Below are 11611 nucleotides of genomic sequence, written 5' to 3' on the forward strand. Positions count from 1 at the left end.
CCAGGATGGGCTTCGGGCCCGGGAGCAAGGCCGGTGCTGCCCCTCAGGGCCCAGCGCCCTCCTGAGCCGGCCTCGTGCTGCCCTCTGCCGGCCGGATGGCTGAATTGCTACCCAAGTCGGGAACTGCCTTTGAGTGGAATCCTCGAGGTGCACAGAATCAATCTAGTAAGCGTTGTATCCTTAACAGAGTTCCCATAGTCCCACAGATAAGTCTCTTCCATACTGGCCACCGGCATCACCTTGGCCATGGCTAAGAGAAAGCAGGAGGTGGCCAAGTGTCCTGCAAAACTCCTCAGAAAGCCTGGCGGCACACCCTTCGCGGGCCATGTGGCTCCGGGAACACTAGCGCTGCCGCCGTCAGCTTTCTAGTCCCTAACGTAGAACGAGCATCTTTCCCTTGTATCATTTGGAAAAGTTTCAGCCAAGTTGATGGTTCAAAATACTGGGTGAACGTTAGAAACTCACGGCCACGAACGAGGCTACGGAAAGTCCATTGGTGGATTCCGGGGTCGGCGTTGTTTCAGGATTCCGCTGGAAGACCAGCAGAGACACTCATTCCATTACACCGAATCTATCTTAAAATGAAGCCTAATTCAACATTACAGGCGTGGGGGAAGCTGTATTATTTCACGTATTAAAATTTAATCAAGGATAAATTGATAAGTAGCAAAGGGTCGAAATCTATAAAATGATTTACGCAGTCATCACCCCTGAGCAAAGGTGTGGTCTGAGGAGATTCCTGACTTGGCGGCAGATCGAGGTTCGTCTACGAACGCACCTGTCAGCCCCTGGAGCATCACCGTCCACCTGAAATGACCCACTGAGTTTGCACACCTAACCCTTCCATAGCCGTGTGTCGTGTGGAACAGTCCCTAATTCACCAGGATTGTGTTGCCGTGTGTATTCTTTCCTGAGTGGGAATATTCCAGCTTTGTAGGGTGAAGCCCTAACTTCGCATCCAACTCTGGCTGCTGAGCACAGAACACTTGGATGCTGGAGAGCACGTCTGAGAGGGGCACATCCTAACCCTGTGGGCACAGACGCCGCGCACAGGAAACTGGTGCTGCCTGGTGTTGGGGCAGACCGACCCGCTCCCCCGGCCCTGCCCGTCCTGGCCAGAGGAAAGACCACTGACTGCTGCGGGGGTCATTACCTTGACTCTGGAGTTCACACGCATCCAGGAGCCCTCCATCCTCACACATGGGATGTGAAATACACATCCTTACTCAGTTTTCTTTTTTCTTTCTTTTTTATTTTAAAGATTTTTATTTATTTATTTGACAGACAGAGATCACAAACAGGCAGAGAGAGAGAGAGAGAGAGGAGGAAGCAGGCTCCCTGCTGAGCAGAGAGCCCAATGCGGGACTCGATCCCAGGACCCTGGGATCATGACCTGAGCCGAAGGCAGAGGCTTTAACCTGCCGAGCCACCCAGGCACCCTGGGTTTTCTTTTTTCTAATTAAAAAGTAAATTCATGCTTATTAAAATTTTGAACCTTGCTGAAATGTGAAGCAGAGTTTAACTGCACTGAGAGAGGCCCCCCAAAACTAAACTATGTTGAAAGGAATCAAGAATCTTCTAACAAAATATCCAAAGTATACAAGTACAAATCACTTGTCTAACAGGAAGCAGGAAAAGCACATGATTTTAAAAAAGAGAAAGAGGATGAACTTGGAATTGAACTCTCGGAGCGCATCACATTGAGTCCAACCCAAGGACGCGTGGAGAGCAAAGAGCGTTTCATCCCTTGTTACAAGGAAGGAGGCAGGGAGGTCGCTCTCGAAGCCCCGTCTCCCTGGGCTAGGTCAGGAGGCTTTTATCTGGTGTTTTAGGGCACTGGAGCCGGGAGCTTGTCTGCAGGCTGGTGCATACACTGTGCTCAAAAAACGGTGGAAAAGCCCACCCGCAGGAGGAGATCGTGGTATCATAGTGAGCTAAAGGCAGCTTGCAGATGTCTTGGGGGACTCTGTGCAGGTCCTCAGTTCCTGTCCGGCTCAGACTGGCCCGCGGAGGGGGCTATCAGGTAAGACAGCGAGCCGGGCGACTCCTTCGCTGGAGCCGTCTGTTCTACGGAACAAACCACCTTCCTTCCTGCTTCTGTCCCTCCCTCCTTCCTCTGCTGGAGCTTTCGGCCTCTGATTTCAGGAGCTTCCCTGTGTCCCAGCTAATAAACCCACATAAATGCCAAAATAAATCGGTAGTAAAATTGTCTGGCAAGGTTTTTAAAGCAACCACAACAAAAAGCTCTAAGAAACAATTATGAACTGTTTCAACAAAGGAGGAAAATAGAAAATCTCAACAAAGAAATAGAAGTTTATTTTTTTAAAGACCAAGTAGAAATTACAGGATTGAAAAGCACAATAACAGACATGAACACACGCTGAATGAGCTCGAAAGTGGAACAGGTGCCGGTGAACCCCGGGCCGGGCCGACGACATTGACCCCATCTGAGCAGCAGGGGAGACAGACGGAAGGAAATGGACAGAGCGTCAGGGTCTGTGGGACAGTAATGAAGACCTTACGTGTCTGTTCTCAGAGTACCCTGAGGGAGGAATAAAGACTGGGGGCTGAAAAAAGCACGAATAGCCCAAAACGACCCAAATTTGACCGAAGACATCAGCCTACAGATTCAAGAAGCTGGGTGAACACCAGTCAGGATAAACTTAAAAAAGAAAGAATCCACAGCAAGCCACATAAAAATAAAACCTCTTAAAGACAAAGGAGAAATGACGCACAGCCTATTAAAAAGAACCAGCGTGAGTGACAACCGATGTCTTATCTGAAACCGCGGAGGCCCAGAGAAAGAAAGAGCTGAGTGAGAGCAAACCGTCAACCACAACGTTTGTTAAAGAGAAAACCACAAGCTGAACCTGGCGCCACACAGGCCAAGTCCCCAAACCAGGGCTTGATGCCTCCCGAGACTGCAGCTCCACCCCCTCACCCCAGAATTTGCTGACGAACCTGCCACCTGGCCTCCCCAACCCCCTCCAAGGAAGATGAGGTGATTTGCACAATGGGGCCCCTTGCCTGTCCCCCTAGGAAAAGACCTTGCCTGGAATAATCCTTTTCCTTTGCTTCTAACCTCCTGGCCCTCCCCGCCGTCTATCGAAACCTTCCATCGGTACAAACCCCCAGAGTCCCCTCTGCTTGCCGGGGCGGGGGTGGCCCCATTCGTGAAACATTTAATAAAGCCAATTAGATCTCCCCGTTTACTGAGTCAAATATTTGTTATTTACCACCTTACCCCTGGCAAAACTATCCTTTAAGAATGAAGGGGCATGGGCACCTGGGTGGCTCCATGGGTTGAGCCGCTGCCTTCGGCTCAGGTCATGATCTCAGGGTCCTGGGATCGAGCCCCGCATCGGGCTCTCTGCTCAGCGGGGAGCCTGCTTCCTCCTCTCTCTCTGCCTGCCTCTCTGCCTACTTGTGATCTGTCTGTCAAATAAATAAAATAAAATCTTTAAAAAAAAAAAAAGAATGAAGGAGAAATGAAAACATTCTCAGACAAAGAAATACTAACAGAATTTGTCGGCAGCAGACCCAGCTTAAGGAATGGCTGAAGGAAACTCTGCAAATGCAAAGAAAATGACCAAAGAAGACTGGGAATTTCAGTATGAAAAGCTGGATAGGAATAGTAATGATAAGGGTGACTATAATACTATCCTTCAGTTCATGAATGTCTGAAGTCATATTCGATGGCCAAAACAAAAATCATAACATCATCTGATGTGCTATTCAACACATGTAAAGGAAAGACTTAAAAGAATCACATCTTCTAATGCAGACAAGGAAAGAATCCAAATGGAAGCCGGGTCAGCCCTTGACTTGAACTGGTACAACCAGTGACAGTAGTCTGAAGCGACCTCCACGCCTGTCCACATTCGCACGCACCGTAACCACGTCTGCACGCACCGTATCCACGTGTGCACGCACCGTATCCACGGACGGACACACTGTAACTGCTAGACCAAGCACTAAGAAAACCGTACAAAATGGCACACTAAAAAATGTTGCAAACAAAATCAATGTCCAAAAAATATTCAAGGGACTCAACCTAAGAAAAGAGAAACAAAGGAACAAGGAGCCGAAAGAGCAGACACGAATAATGAAATGGCAGAGCAAAGCCCTAAAAACCAATGATGACCTTAAATGTCAGTGACCTACACACCGAGTATTAAAATTAAATTAAATACAGAGATTATCAGAGTAAATAAAAACACAGTTCGATCACACACTGTCTCTAAGAAGCCCAAAGTCAAATGTCATTACAGAGGTGACGGAAAGAATAGAATGGAAAATGATCTTCGAAGCCCACATTAATTTTAAAAAAGCAGGAGAGGCTCTATTAATATGAGACAAAGTGGACTGCAGGACGAAGAAATCACCAAGGCCAGGAAGGGACTTTACAGAATGATGGAAGGATTCATCCACCAAGAATATATACATATAATCCGAAACAGGCAGATGCCAGACAACAGGGTTTCAAGACAAATGAAGCAAAATCTGACAGAGCTAAAAATAGGTATAGGTAGCCACATCCAAAACTGATGTGGGGACCCCAACGCCCTCCTCAGCGAAGGGACAGAACCTGCCGAGGGAAGCTGAGGAAGGATGTGCAGAGCCGACGAGCCCTGCCCGCCGGCAGCACCGAGCTAATGTTCTTAGACCCCCGCGCTCGGCGGTGGCGGAATATACCCTCCTTCTGGTCACCGCGATGCGCAAACCGCGGTCCAGGTCCCACGCTCGGTGGGTTGAAATCGCAGAGCGCGCCGTCCGAGCACAGTGGAATCAGAGCAGACGTCAGTCACAGAAAGCCAGAGGAAAAATCTCTGACCCGTGAGAGCCAGACAACACCCTTGCAGACGAGCCATGAGCCGAAGAGGCAAGTGCAAGAGAAGTATCGAAACTTCAGAAAGCTGGATGAAAACCCGCAGGCCGCGGCCAGAGGAGGGCCGCCAGGAGTGCGCCAGGGCCCGCCTCAGAACAGAAGCAAAGTTCCAAACCAACCACGCGAACGCCAATCCAAAACCTAGACAAAAGGGGCCAAAACGAATGCAGAGCAAGAAAAATGTGCAAAATAATCATGATAAAGGCAGAAATCAATACAACTGAAAGCAGAAGGAACAGGGAAAATCAATGAAATGCAAAGCCGGTTAACTCTTCAAAAAAATCACCAAAATTGATAAACCTCTGGAAAGACTGAGAAGCATAAAGAGACTACAGAAATCTCCAATATTAGGTATGAAACCAGTGAGAGCTGCAGTTACAGACTCCGCAGTCATCAGGAGTGACCCCGGGACGCTGGAACAACTGACGTTCTTACGTGTGAAAACTGGGAAGATCGCGCCATTCTCCGGAACCCACAAACTACCAAGATTCAGCCAAAATGAAAAAATAGATAACTTGAATAGGCACATAACCTTTAAAAACAAAAAAGATTGCCATTAAAGTTTTCAAAAAAGAAATATCCAGACCCAGATGGTATCACTGAAAAATTTGGCCAACTTTCCAGGATGACAGAATTATGTCTAGAAACGGGAGAGAAGGGAAGGTTTTGTGAGCCCTGTATGACCCATTAATATTCAACATGTACCAAGAACTCGTGCAATTTGAGAGCAAGGAGTCATCATCATCGTGTGATTGAAAAATAGGCAAAGGCCTCAGACATTTTCCTGCAGGAGACACAGGCCGACAGGTGCATGAGAAGGTGCTCAGCTTCCCTCAGCATCAGGGGAATGCGACTCAAAAGCCACGAGGAGATGTCCCTTCGCACCTGGCGAATGACTGTTAGAGAAGAGACAAGAGGTGGCAAGTGTGGGCGAGGGCGCCGAGACGGGGAGCCTCGTGCGCGGCGAGGGGGACGCCAGCTGGTGCAGCCGCTGCGGAAAACGGTCTGGAGCTTCCTCCAAAAATTAAAAGAAAAACCTACGATGTGATGCAGCAATCCCGGTTCTGGGTGTATGTCCCAGGGAAACGAGATCACTCTCGCAAGGGCCTATCTGCTCCCCGTGGTCGTGGCAACATTTCACCGCGGCCAAGACACGGGAACAGCCGACGTCCGCATCAGGGGATGAACGCAGAAAGAGGATGCCACACACACACGGGCACACTCACACTCACACACACACCCACCCACGAATATTACTCAGCCACGGGAAACAAGGAGATCCTGCCGCTTGCAACAGTGGGAATGAACCTGGAGGTCATCGGGGGTGCGCGTGTCAGGGGACGGGGAGGCGGTCATAGGATGCGGACCCTCAGTTTCTCCACGAGCGGGTTCTGGAGCTCCGACGCCGACGCGCTGATCCCAGCTAACAGCACTGGGTCGGGTACTCGGACCTTGCTGAGACGAGGGATCTGACGTCTGTCGGCCGTGCGGCCACAGAAGGCCGTGACGAGGCGAGGGGGCGAGCGTGGGCCCACCGAGGTGGGCACTCCGCAGTGGGCGCCGGGTCAGCACGCGGTGCTCCGGGAACCTACACGGGGTCGCCCCTCCGTTAGCAAACTGCAGAACGTGGAGGGTACGTACAGAAGAACCAGGCAGAATGTGTCCTTCAGATTTATTCTTCTCGCTTGGAACCTCCCATCCCAGCACAGTGACACGTTCTTTTCTATATATAAAAAGTGCAACGAAAGATCTTTCAAGCAAAAGGAAAACGTTGTCCTTCGGGTTAGAGGAGAAACACGTGGTCAGGAAATGCGCATCCTCCGCTCCGCACGGTGCCTGCGGCTGGCGACCACAGGAGATGCTCTCCTGATAGTAAATCAATATCAAAGCGGGGTAGAGAGAGGCTTGGAGATCGGGTTTCCGTAATGCCGGCGTCCACAACGCGCTAATGCTCAGAAACGGCGCCGCACTCTCTGCCAACAAGAGGCTCAAAAGTGCAATTTTGGCAAAATAAAGAAAATGATGGTTTAAAAATGCTTTTCTCCTGCACACTGGAATCAAGGACATGTTCCTCGCAGACGGGGTGGGACACGGTGGGAGACGGTGCAGAAGAGAAGCCATCGGCCCAAGTTACACGCTGTCCAAGGGGGCGGGGGCGCCCGGAGGGCTCCGTCGCTGAGCGGCTGCTTCGGCTCAGGTCATGACCCCAGGGTCCGGGGATGGAGCCCCGAGGTGGCTCCTTGCTCAGCGGGGAGCCTGCTTCTCCCTCTGCCTCTGCCTCCACGTCTGCCCCTCCCCCAGTCTGCCCCTCCCCCACTCTCTTTCTCTCTCCAATAAGTAAATAAATAGAATCTTCAAAAACATGCAGCAGAGGGAGGTGGAAGCGACGGGCAGGGAGCACAGTTTGTCCTGCGCCTACACCTGTGCGCGACCCTCACCGGGGCCCGAGAACCGCCAGCCTCACCGTAACCCCCGCTCCCCAGCCCTGGCGGGACGAGTTCTCCCAAACACCATCTAGATCTTGGGGTTCGCCCCGGCTGGGTGACTTTACAATCTCCCCAGGTGGCCTTACTCTGCACTCCAGCCTCAGCCCTGGGGAGGCACGAAGGTGCACCCCGCCCCCCCCAACCATCCCAGCCTCGGGCTGGGGTCCAGCTGCGTCCCTCCTTCCCGGGGCTCTGCACTCCCCCGACTGCTGGCGACCGTTCTACTCTCCGACCTCTGACCTCTGACTCAGGTCACTAACGACGCCTCTTGTCTCCATGTACCTGGGGGCCCTCGATGTCACCTCCGGAATCCTGGAGCCTCTCACCTCCCGCCAGGGCCCTGGCCCAGGGTGTGCCCCTCAGGGCCCTCGGAGACCCACTCCTCTCCCGCCGATGGCCATGGTGCGAGTCTCAAACACCCTCCCATCGCATCTTTCCACGTTTGGGTAGATCACGGAGATTTAATGGGGCAAATAAATACAAAACGCGACTGAAACCACAGCCGGCAAGCTTCTTGTTTTTCATTTGGTGCTCTTTGTTTATGGTGGACCACCCACACAGAAACTGGGGGTAGAAACAGCTGCCTGGCCACTTCGTCAGGTCGTGGTGCACACGTGGCAGGGCGCGTGCAGGATGTCGTGGGCAGGAGGGTGCTGGGTCCTGGAGCTGTAGCACTTACTCTAGGGCACAAGTCACGATGGGCTTCGTAACGGAGGCGTGGGTGTGCGCAAGCCTCCCCAGCTCTCCTCCTGCTCCCAGCCTTCCAGACAGCAGCATGGCGTTGTCCAGGTGAGCTCCGAGCTGTCCCTCTGGAAGCCCGCACTCCCTCCCCGGCCTGCCCGAGCTCTCCCCGCACGGAGCCACAGCCGCCTGGGAAACGCCCTCTGCTTGGCGTCGGGGGCCACAATTCCTGTTCCTGTGAAACGGGCTGATTGCTGTTTTTGTCCCCTTCAGCCTCTCCTTCCTCTGTCAGCCTGTGGACGGGGTCTCCAGGGCGCAGGGCCGGCCAGAGCTGACGCGGGCAGACGCCCAGAGCACCCTCCTCACCGCCCATCCCCCGCTCACGTGATTTATCCTCTGACTGTAAGTCCTGGGGGGCAGAGGCCACGGTTTATTAATACTTACAACCCAATATCGATATATTGCCTTTCAATAAGGGTTCGCTATGAATAAGTAAATGCGTTCTGATTAAATATGATCCAAAAGGCACTTAGGGGAGAGGCCGGTCGCAATTCATAAATATTCAGAGGGAGGTCCAAGGAGGCAGCATACTGGGGCCCTTCACGGGGCTAAGAAAAGGTACCTTGACCCCTAACTCGGGCCTGGGAGACCACCTCAGTGACGCCTGCCCGTCGTTTCTTTGGCGGAACACCCGCAACTGGGAAACCGTTCCGGAGCCCAGGGGCCCTGAGCGCACACAGCGGCCTCGCTGGCCGAGGCCGGCTCCGCGGCGGCTCCCAGGTCACGGACACCTGACGGACGGACACCTGACGGAACCCCCCCTCCCGCCCCAGGGTCCCCTTCCCACCGTGAGGGTTTGAGGGCACCTTTGGGCGGCGGGCTGGGCCTCACTGCTGACATCAGAGGGTTAAACCCCCCTTTCTTCACTGCATTTTGGGTCTTAACCCCCAGTTCTGTGATTCAAGCCTTGTCACCCCCCCCTTGCTGATCGGAGGATAAGCAGTTCCATGAGTTTACTGACTGGACCCCGTGTCTGCTCTGAAAGGAGCAGACGTGCCTCTTCCCGATGAAAAGAAGCCTCCCCCCCTTCAGACCCTGGGTCATCCGTCTGCTCGCCCTGTTCCGATCTCCGTGGTTTTACAGAACTCCGTCTTGCCCTCCAAGGTAAGAGCGTGTAGCCTGAGGACGCTGTCTTCCTGGCGGACTTTGTTCGAGCAGCGACAGCCGTGACAATTCCGTCCGCGGGAGTCCTGCCCCTTCATGCCCGGAGCTGGGCTCCGAGCTCGGCGGGGACCTCACCGGACTCGTCGGGAGCACTAGCTCACCACGCGTGTCTTCAGTCCCTTCTTGGACGTGGTGAAGTGCTCTGCGGAGCTCAGGGCGCCCCCGAGCCGGGGTTGCGAAGACACCAAACGCCGGCCGTCTTCTGGCACCGGAGTAACCTGCAGCCACGTGTGCAAAAAGGTCGCACCCGAGACCTGGCAGAGCCGCCTGGACTTTTCAGTTTTCCAAAATGCACTCTGAGTCGGCCCTTCCTGAGTGCCCGTGGCGAGAAACCACAGCGTCACGGGCCCGGGAGGGTCATGACAATCACGCTGACCCCGTTTCTTCCCTCGGAAGGACTATGGTCCCGACCCAGACAGGGCGAAGTAAGCCTACCTGCAAGTCCTTTGGAGAAGGTGACCGGGTGTCTTTCTCCGGCCTCCGGTTCTTCCTGGAATCGCTCCTTCACGACTCCTGCTTCTGGCAAGCCTGTCTCAGAGGAAACGTCACCTGATTCCGTGTTTATCCCCTTTATGCTGCGATAAGTCGAGGTGCCATGCCCGAGACCAGCCACACGCCCAGTCCCAGCCCGTCGGCTGCCTCTGTGGGCAGGTGCGCAGAGCTGAGTGCTCTGACCCTTCCTGAGCCGGAGACGCCACACCTGCCCGAGGAGGCTGTGGCCCCCAGACGTCCCTCAGGACCCGCTGCTGCCTTCTCTACACACAGTCATCCCAGAGTCTCACCATCCCACACCGGCTCCAGGAAAGGCCCTCTCTCGGCACAAGTGCAAAAGGACCCACTCAGGGCATGACAATGCTGGATATCGGGGAGTCCCCTAGTAACGTGACTCAGTTAGTTCGTCCCCAACACAAGGCTTGACACACTGTTCCTGCTGCAAACTCTCAGCCCGTTGTGTCCCTGCAAAGACGTGAACCAGGAACTGAGGAGGTGCCCGGGAACCCCTGAGTGGCGCCGGCGGGGAGCACACAGGAGGGCTCCCTCAGAGCTGCAAGCTTTTCCTGGTGCCCCTCCTGGGAGATGCGCCCGGAGCTGCCCCCAAGGCTAGGACTGGCCCCTGCAGCAGGAGACCAGATGGCATGTCCCTGGACAAACCCACGCCCGGTCCCTCTCAGTCTGGGGTCTCCCGAGCTGCATAATAACGAGTGGACAGGGGGCTTGGACCAGGCCTGGGGTCCTTTGAAGTCTGCGCAACTTATCTCTCTGGCATGAGTGTCCTCAGCTCTTGAGGTTGTGACAAATGACAATGGTTTCCTCTGCAGTCCCTTCCAGAGACGCCGCTGGCTGCCGCTTAGCACCCCCCGGATGTGGTTGCTTTAGGCTGGGGATAGTCTTCTGGGCGCGTCTGCATGTCAGCCTCCAATTTTCCCAACCCTTCAGAATTCTTGGCTGTCTGGCCGGTCGTTCCCTAACGCAGGTGAGAGTCACGGAATTCTACAATAACGCTAGCATGCGGACGGTTCTCTGTCGTGGCCGTGTTTTTATGGGGGTCACTTTAAGGAGTACTTTTGCATCCAGGATTCGGTATTCTTTACGGCGATAAAGACAAGAATAAAGACCCTCATTTAGGGAACCCTTGGGCAGTCGTAGCCCCCAGGCATGTCCTATGTGCCAAGCACAGCTACAGGTGCTTTACAGACACTAACTTCCTGAGTTCCCATAAGGATCCTGTAAGGTCAGGATGATTAGTGTCCTCACCTTAAAGATGGGGAAGCAGAGAGCTGAGTGCCAGACAGACAGATGTTCCAACCTGGGGAGGACGGGCTCGGCGTCTGTGGCGGCCATCAGTGCCTTCCTACTCACCAAGTATTGATCTTTCTTGAACTATGGTGCATTCCTAATAAAATCCTCTAAACTTTTTTTTTTCATATTTTATTTATATATTTGACAGAGAGAAATCACAAGCAGGCAGAGAGGCAGGCAGAGAGAGAGGAAGGGAAGCAGGCTCCCTGCTGAGCAGAGAGCCCGATGCGGGGCTTGATCCCAGGACCCTGAGATCATGACCTGAACCGAAGGCAGCGGCTCAACCCCCTGAGCCACCCAGGTGCCCCGAAAAATCCTCTAAACTTTTAGATTTTTTTTTAGATTTTATTTTTAAGTCATCTCTGCACCCCGTGTGGGGCTCAAACCCACAACCCTGAGACCAAGAGTCGCAGGCTCCCTTGGCTGAGTCCGAGTGCTGACTGAGTATAGTACGGTACGGACGTCACACACGTCACAGAAGATACAAAACGAGCGCAGACCGCTCCAGGCTACTGTTTCTCAAGCCTGCGAG

Source organism: Mustela nigripes, chromosome 15 (genome assembly GCF_022355385.1).
Source record: "Mustela nigripes isolate SB6536 chromosome 15, MUSNIG.SB6536, whole genome shotgun sequence".
In the NCBI taxonomy this organism is placed as follows: Eukaryota; Metazoa; Chordata; class Mammalia; order Carnivora; family Mustelidae; genus Mustela; species Mustela nigripes.